Source organism: Lagenorhynchus albirostris, chromosome 14, assembly GCF_949774975.1.
Source record: "Lagenorhynchus albirostris chromosome 14, mLagAlb1.1, whole genome shotgun sequence".
Taxonomy (NCBI): domain Eukaryota; kingdom Metazoa; phylum Chordata; class Mammalia; order Artiodactyla; family Delphinidae; genus Lagenorhynchus; species Lagenorhynchus albirostris.
In genome coordinates this window covers 76389286-76397437 of record NC_083108.1, presented here as the reverse complement: position 1 = coordinate 76397437, position 8152 = coordinate 76389286, and positions in this window count along the sequence as shown.

Below are 8152 nucleotides of genomic sequence, written 5' to 3'. Positions count from 1 at the left end.
CTGAAACCTTTGGAATTTCCTAAGTTTAGAGAATGGACAAGTTACCTTTTGTTATGCTAATGAGGTGACTTTTGGAAGGCACCTAAGGATGGGCTGGTTGCCCATAGAACCAACCATGTGATTAGAGGGTTGGAACTTTCAGTCCTACCCCCCTGACCTCTAGGTTAGAGAGATGGTCTGGAGATTTGATTCGATCACCAATGGCCAATGATTTCACCAATCATGACTATGTAATCAAGCCTCCATAAAAATCCAAAAGGATGGGGTTTGGAGAGCTTCTGGATTGGTGAACATGTGGAGATGTGGGGAGAGTGATGAGCCTGGAGAGGGCACACTCTCTCCCCTCATACCTTGCCCTATGCATCTCTTCCATCTGGCTGGTCCTGAGTTACATCCTTTCGTAATAAACCAGTAACACGTTTCTGAGTTCCGTGAGCCACTCTAGCAAATTAATCAAACCTGAGGAGGAGGTCGTGGGAACCTCTGATTTAAAGCCCAGTGGGTCAGAAGTACAGGTAACAACCCAGGCTTTCGACTGGCATCTGAACTAAGGTGGGGGGCAGCCTTGTAGGACTGAACCCTTAACCTGTAGACTTTGATGCTCTCTCCAGGTAGAGAGCATGAGAGTTGACTTGAATCGCAGGACACCCTGCTGGTGTCTGGATAATTGCTTGTTGGTGGGGGGAACCCTCCCCACCAATGTTAGAACTGGATCCAGGAACCCAAAAGAATGACCAAGTAGGATTTATCCCAGCTATGCAAGGCTGGTTCAATACTCAAAAGTCAATTAAGGCAATTTATCACATCAGCAGGCTAAGAAAGAAAAATCTAATGATTATGTCAATAGATGCAGAAAAGGCATTCGACAAAATCCAGCACCCATTCATGATAAAACCTCTCAGTAAAATAAGAAAAGAGGGGAACTTCCTCAAGTTGATAAAGAATATCTACCAAAAGAACCTATAGCTAACATCATACTTAATGGTGAGAAACTAGAAGCTTTCCAACTAAGATTAGGAACAAGGCAAAGATATCCCCTCTTACCACTCCTTTTCATCATACTGGAAGATTCTTAGGTTGACAGAAACAGAAACCCAACTTAAAATGACTTTAGCTAAAAAGAGAATCTATTTTTGCTCTGGGAAGTTCAAGGGTAAAGTAAACTCAGGCTTCTGATCTCTCTTACTCCCCCGCCTTCCTCCCCCACCTTCCTCCTTCTCTCTCTCTTTCTTCCTCCTTCTCTCTCCCTCTTTTTCTCTGTTGGGCTCACTTTCTTCTACTGCAGTTGGGGATAAGCATTCCTGGAACATCAGGTGGCATAAAGGAAAGAGAATTAACTTAACACATGTACTACAATCCCTGACTCCATCTAGTATGGAATCTGGGGACAACTGGTAGGCAGAGTGTTGAGGAAAGAAGAAGCCCAAAGACGTTGGCTGCTGTTCTAACACATCCAGGAGCTAGCTCTGTGATCTTGGGCAAGTCACCTGACCTCTATCATTCCCACTTTCCTCATCAGCAAAATATAAAAAATAACCTAGGCCATCAGTTTTCACACTTTAACGAGCATCAGAAACACAGGGGGTGGGACCCTACGCCACAGTGCCTGACTGACTGGTCTAGTTAAACCTGGAGAATTTGCACTGCCAATAAATTTTCAGACGATCCTATTGCTGCTGGTCCAGGGACACACACTTCGAGATGATTTCTGGGGACTTTCCAAATCTGAGATTCTATGGATCTAAAAGCCATGGGGATAAGCAAAGGAAAAGATTAAGAACGATGAAAGGTTTTTAGATTTGGAATCATGATTGTATGAGGGCGTTTTGTTGCTGTTGATTTGATTTTTTTTTTTACTGTGCTAAAATATATATAACATTGGGACTTCCCTGGTGGCGCAGTGGTTAAGAATCTGCCTGCCATTGTAGGGGACACAGGTTCGATCCCTGGTCCGGGAAGATCCCACATGCCGAGGAACATCTAAGCCTGGGCGCCACAACTACTGAACCTGCATGCTGCAACTACTGAAGTCCGTGCGCCTAGAGCCCATGCTCCACAACAAGAGAAGCCACCGCAATGAGAAGCCCACGCACCGCAACGAAGAGTAGCCCCAGCTCGCAACAAGTAGATAAAGCCTGCGCGCAGCAACGAAGACCCAAAACAGGCCAAAAAAAAAAAAATTTTATATATATATATATATGACATAAAATTTACCATCTTAACCATTTTTTTTTGGCTGAGCCACATGGCTTGCAGGATCTTAATTTCCTGACTGGGGACCTCAGGCCCCAGCAGTGAGAGTGCCGAGTCCTAACCACTGGACCGCCAGGGAATTCCCCCATCTTAACCATTTTTAAGTGTACAATTTAGTGGCATTAAGTACATTCACACTGTTGTAACCACGACCACCATGCATCTTCAGAACTTTTTCATCATCCCCAAATGAAACTCTGTATCCATGAAACACTAAATACCCATCTCCCCTCCCCCCAGCCCCTGGCAACCACCATTCTACTGTCTGCCTCTGTGGGTCTGACTACTCTAGAAACCTCATATAAGTGGAATCATACAGTACTTGTCCTTTTGTGTCTGGCTTATTTCACTTAGCACGTTTTCAAGACTCATTCACTTTGCAGCATGTATCAGAATTTCCTTCCTCTTCAAGGCTGAATAATAGTTCTTTGTATGGACAGACCACATTTTGTTTACCCATTCAGCCATCCATCCATAGTATAGCTGTCTTTACTATGTGTCAGGACTTTCATTTCAACAAAAGTGGAAGATTTAACATGGTTATTGTAGGGTTTCCCAGGAAGCCAATCTGAGATGGAGATTAGCATACAGGGGGTTGTTAGGGACACCCTTGGGACTGCCACCTAGGGAAGGGAGGAGAAAGAAGCAGGACTGGGCACAGGGAGAAGTTGAACTATGATGTGGTCCCCATGACAGACAGCTCTGTACCTTAGTCATTTTCCCTCTGTTTATGTCTGTGTCCAAATTTTCCTCCTCTTACGAGGACATCAGTCATTGGATTTGGACACACCCTAATCCGGTATGACCTTGTCTTAACTTGTTTACATGTGCAAAGACTCTATCTTCAAATAAGGTCACATTCACAGCTTCCAGATGGAGACAAACTTTGGAGGACACTATTCAACCCAGTACACAAGTGATATCTGGAGCTGTGGCAGCCATCTTGCAGCCATGAGGCAATAAGCCTGAGGACCAAAACCAAAATACTGAGGACTGTGGAGCAGAAGCAAAGACATAGCCTGATTCTTAATGAAATAATTGTACCACAAACCTAACCCTGAGCTTGTCTTCCTCCACACCAGGGGTTGACATACATTTTCTATAAAGGGCAAGATAATAATATTTTACCATTTGCAGGCCATATGATTTCTGTTGCAACTATTCAGCTCTGCTGTTGCAGCAGAAATGCAGCCAGAAATAATATGTAAATGAATGAGCATGACTGTATTCCAATAAAATTATTACAAAAACAGGCAGCAGACCGATTGGCTCACATACCATAGTTTGCCAATTTCTGCTCTGGACTCATTGTCAAGTAAATAGTAAAAACTCTTATGATTTAAGCCTCTACCAAATGTATACCACCTGCTATATCTAGGACAGGGTTTCCCACACTTGGCCCTATTGACGTTTTGGACTAAATAATTCTTTGCTGTCTGTGCATTGTAGGCTGTTAAGTAGCATCAAGCTTCTACCCATTAGATGCTAGTAGCACCCTTCAGTTTTGACAACCAGAAAACATCTCCAGACTTTGCCAGATATCTCCTGGGGAGCAAAACTGTCCTTAGTTGAGAACCACTGATCTAGAGTAAATAGCTAGAAATGTAATCAGCAGGTCATAGGGCATGTGAATTTCCAATTTTTCCAGGTCTGCCAAATTGTTCTCTAGTAGTTATCCTCTCATCAGTATAATTTCAAGTCTAGTGATTCACTTGTTCAAAGTAAGCTCAGTTGCCTACAATAAAGTGATTATTGCCTGAGCAAAGGACAATATGTCTGAATTTTCACAGCAGGAGTACAAGTTTAAATTTATATTTTATTTGTTTTTTGCCTGCGTTGGGTCTTCGTTGCTGCGCGTGGGCTTTCTCTAGTTGAGGCGAGCGGGGGCTACTCTTTGTTGCGGTGTGTGGGATTCTCATTGCGGTGGCTTCTCTTTGTTGCGGAGCACAGGTTCTAGGCATGTGGGCTTCAGTAGCTGTGGCCCGCGGGCTCAATAGTTGTGGCTCATGGGCTCTAGAGCGCAGGCTCAGCAGTCGTGGCACACGGACTTAGTTGCTCTGCCGCATGTGGGATCTTCCTGGACCAGGGCTCGAGCCCATGTCCCCTGCATTGGCAGGCAGATTCTTAACTATTGCACCACTAGGGAAGCCCCATGCGAGTACGAGTTTAATCAGCCCTATCTCCTGTGACTCCAGTAATCAAGGAATTAGGTTTTATTTAAGTGAGCTTTACCCTTTACACTTAAAGTATTGATGAGACTATAATTATGGGCTGGTTAATCTTTTCTCTCCTGCTGTGGACATTCGTCTGCTGTTTTCTCTTTACTTACAACAAAAATATCCTTAAGGGAGAAGTAGCAAATGAATAATTAGGAGAGCCCTAGAGGAATTACCCCATCTTTCCAGGTATCAGAGGGTTAAATAGTATAAATGTGAGAGATGAGCACCGTGCTGTTCTGGCTCTATTGAATGCAAGGGACTTTCCTAGGAATAACTGTGATGTAATTGAATATTGGACTCACTGAAATATTAATCCTCTTGTTTTCCCAGTGGGTTTGGGTCATGGTCCCTGTTCTGTTTCTTAAGTGGATGCTTAATAATCCTGATACATCAACAAGGGCCATAACACATATTTATTGAGTGCCAAGCACTATGCTGAACGCTTGATAACATTCTTTCTTTTAATCCTCACAACAACCCCATGAGGTAGGTGTTTTGATTATTATTCCCATTTTACAGATGGGAAAGTGGGGGCTCAGAGAGATGAAAATTATGCCCAAGGCAGGGCCCAACATTGCATGATGGGGCTAGAGTTCAAACCCAGGTTTCTCTGGCACAGAGTGTCAAACCACTGTGCTATAACTCTGATTTAGATTCAAGAACTCTGTTGTTCACCAGGCTAACACCTGGCATCAAATCTGGCCCTGGCATTAATACATGGCTTCAGGAAACACAGCTGTTTGGAGGAGGCAACAGCTGTTCATTCATTTATCACTTCACGAAGCCACATGAATTAAAACACCGTAAGGTAAGGCTCAGTTGGTCTCCAACACCAGGATAGGTTATTATTGATTTAATTAAAGAAAAGAAATACTACCCACCCCCCCAATACACATACACTTCCTGATAGAAACACTTGAGTTTTGATTTCTGTAGAGGTAAAGGAATGATTTGTGGCAAAATTTTTTTAATGTTATTGATAATAACAATTCTATGTACGTCACCATGCATGTCTGAAAGTGGGAAAGACAAATCAGGATGCTTACCATTCACTCATTCTTTCCTTCTTTTCTTCCCTCCCTCTTTCTTTCTTCCTCCCTTCCTTTCTTCCTTGCTTTCTTTCTTCCTTTTGACAAACATTTACCGAACACTTACCATGGGTTAAGCCCAGTTTTAAGCACTGGGGCACCACAGGAAGTTTTCATGGACTTGAAAAATCTATCTTATTTCTTTATAAGAGAGAGGCTGCACATCCTTGCAATTGGTATGGAAAGTTTTCTCTGAATAAATGTATCAACTGGATTTCATGAACTATTTCTCAAAATAATCCCCTTAAACTCCTCCTCCCTTAAAGAGCTCCAACAGGACATGAAGGAGGAGGAAGGGAAACGGATGAACAGTCCTAGAAAAATAGCCAGGCACGTGCTCGGCAGTAAAAGTGGCCATAGGCCTTTCTCACCTTCTGAGATGGCCCACACTCTGCCTGGGGAGTGTGTTTCTCTCTATATAAATCCACTTCTTACCTATCACTTTGTATCTCACTGAATTCTCTCTGCGATGAGACATCAAGAACATGAGCTTCATTAAGTCCTGAAACCAGGTGTGTGATCTCAGTTGGAAAACCATGGGTTTTGGCCGGGTTTGAGTCCTGGCACGTGGGTTCAAGTCCCAATCTGAGGTGCACAGTTTCAGAATCAGTAAGGCCTAAAAGCAAATAAAGCAACCTGAAAGAGAAAAAATAATGGGGGATGTCGAGGAAAAAGAAAAGAAAAAAAAAGTGGCCATAGTCTGATGAATATCTGCTTCTAGCTTCCCTTTTAGGGCATTTTTTCCCTCTCACTCCCTCTGTATTAGGGCTGCCATAACAAAGCACTACAGACTGGGGGGCCTAAACATCAGAAGTTATTTTCTCACAGCTCTGAAGGCCAGAAGTCCAAGACCAAGGTGTCAGCAGGGTGGGTTTTATCTGAGGCCTCTCTTCTTGGCTTGCACATCGCCATGTACCCGTGGTGTCTCTCCCTCTTCTTATAAGAAGACCAGTCATATTGGATTGGGGCCCAGCTCTAATGACCTCATTTTAACTTAATTACCTCTTTAAAGGCCTTGTCTCCAAATACAGTCACATTCTGAGGTCCTGGGGCTTAGGACTTCTGCACAGGAATTTTAGGGGGACGCAGTTCAGCCCATAACAGCCGCCCTCCCTCCCTCTTCCTAAGTCCCCAGTGGTGACATAATGCCAAAGAGCATTAACTCTGGGGCCAGACAGCTGTATGACCTTTGGTCAAATTATTTAAATGCTGGGATAGGGAGGGTGGGAGGGAGGGAGACGCAAGAGGGAAGAGATATGGGAACATAGGTATATGTATAACTGATTCACTTTGTTATAAAGCAGAAACTAACACACCATTGTAAAGCAATTATACTCCAATAAAGATGTTAAAAAAATTATTTAAATGCTCTGCCTCAGTTTGCTCATCCAAAATAAAGGACTAATAATCACACGTGTCCTATTACATAGGGTCGTTAAATGAGTTGAAACATCTAAGGCACTTAGAACAGTGCCTGGCACAGAGTAAGCACCGTGTAAGCGTTTATTCAACGTGAAAATCAAAAATGCATTTTTACTAAAGCGTTAGGAGAGTGTTACATGTCACTCTCCCCAAAAATTTGCTTTTTCTAGACAATACTCAACATCAGTGACAGAATCGCCACTTCACAATAGGGGAACCATATATATTTGAGGGTGCGGGCCTTCCAACATTCTTCAAAACGCACTGCTTAGCGAGCACATGATCTACTATAAAATAGTAACAGTAGCCAACATTTATTAAATGCTCACGGGTGTGCTGGGCACCGTGCTCAGGGCTTCCTGGTATGATCTTATTTATGAGGTAGGTACTATTGAAGTAGGTACTATTATTCCCAATTTACAGTTGAGGAAATGGAGGCTCCAAAACGCCTCATCTCAAGGTCAAGTTCCCCAGTTAGTGAATGAGGAACTTGGTGGGCCCACTCTAAGGTGAGCCAATTTAGGGACTGACTGTCACCTGCAGAGTATTGGGGGGAGAGAAGGAGGTCTTCTCTTCTCCCCCACTTTTCCATCACCCCCTGTTCTCCCTCTGCTGAAGGACACATCCCCAGTGCCCACGGCCAAGGCTGCACTCTCTCTGCTACAGAAAACATCCAAGCTGCCGGGACCCGACCCAGCGGCACCTCACGAGCCCAGCATTTTGAGGGGCAGGCTTCCAAACAGGGTAATAATCGTCCCATTAAAATTAATGTCCATGAAGTGAGGCGTTAAAAGCGTGCAGATTAAAACGGGGGTGGGGGGGAGGGAACTGTTCAATTTAAATCCAAAGGGCTTTTTAAATAGACACTGTATCTTCATTCTTGGAACACTACCCTGGGCAACGGATCAGGTCCCCTCTGCAAAGACTAGGGGGGATTAAGGAGGTGAGTCCCAGGAGAATGGGGAAGTGGTTTCTGGCCAGAAGCAAAGGGAACCAAGGTTTATCCAGGGCCCGCTGCATGCCAGGTGCTTGGCATACATTTCTCTCATTTAATCTCTGCCCCGATCCTAGGAGGGAGGTATTATTATTCCCAGATTACAGGGGGCAGTATAAAACCATGGTTAAGAGTTTAAAGCCTGCGGCAGACTGCCCTAATTTAGATCCAGGTTT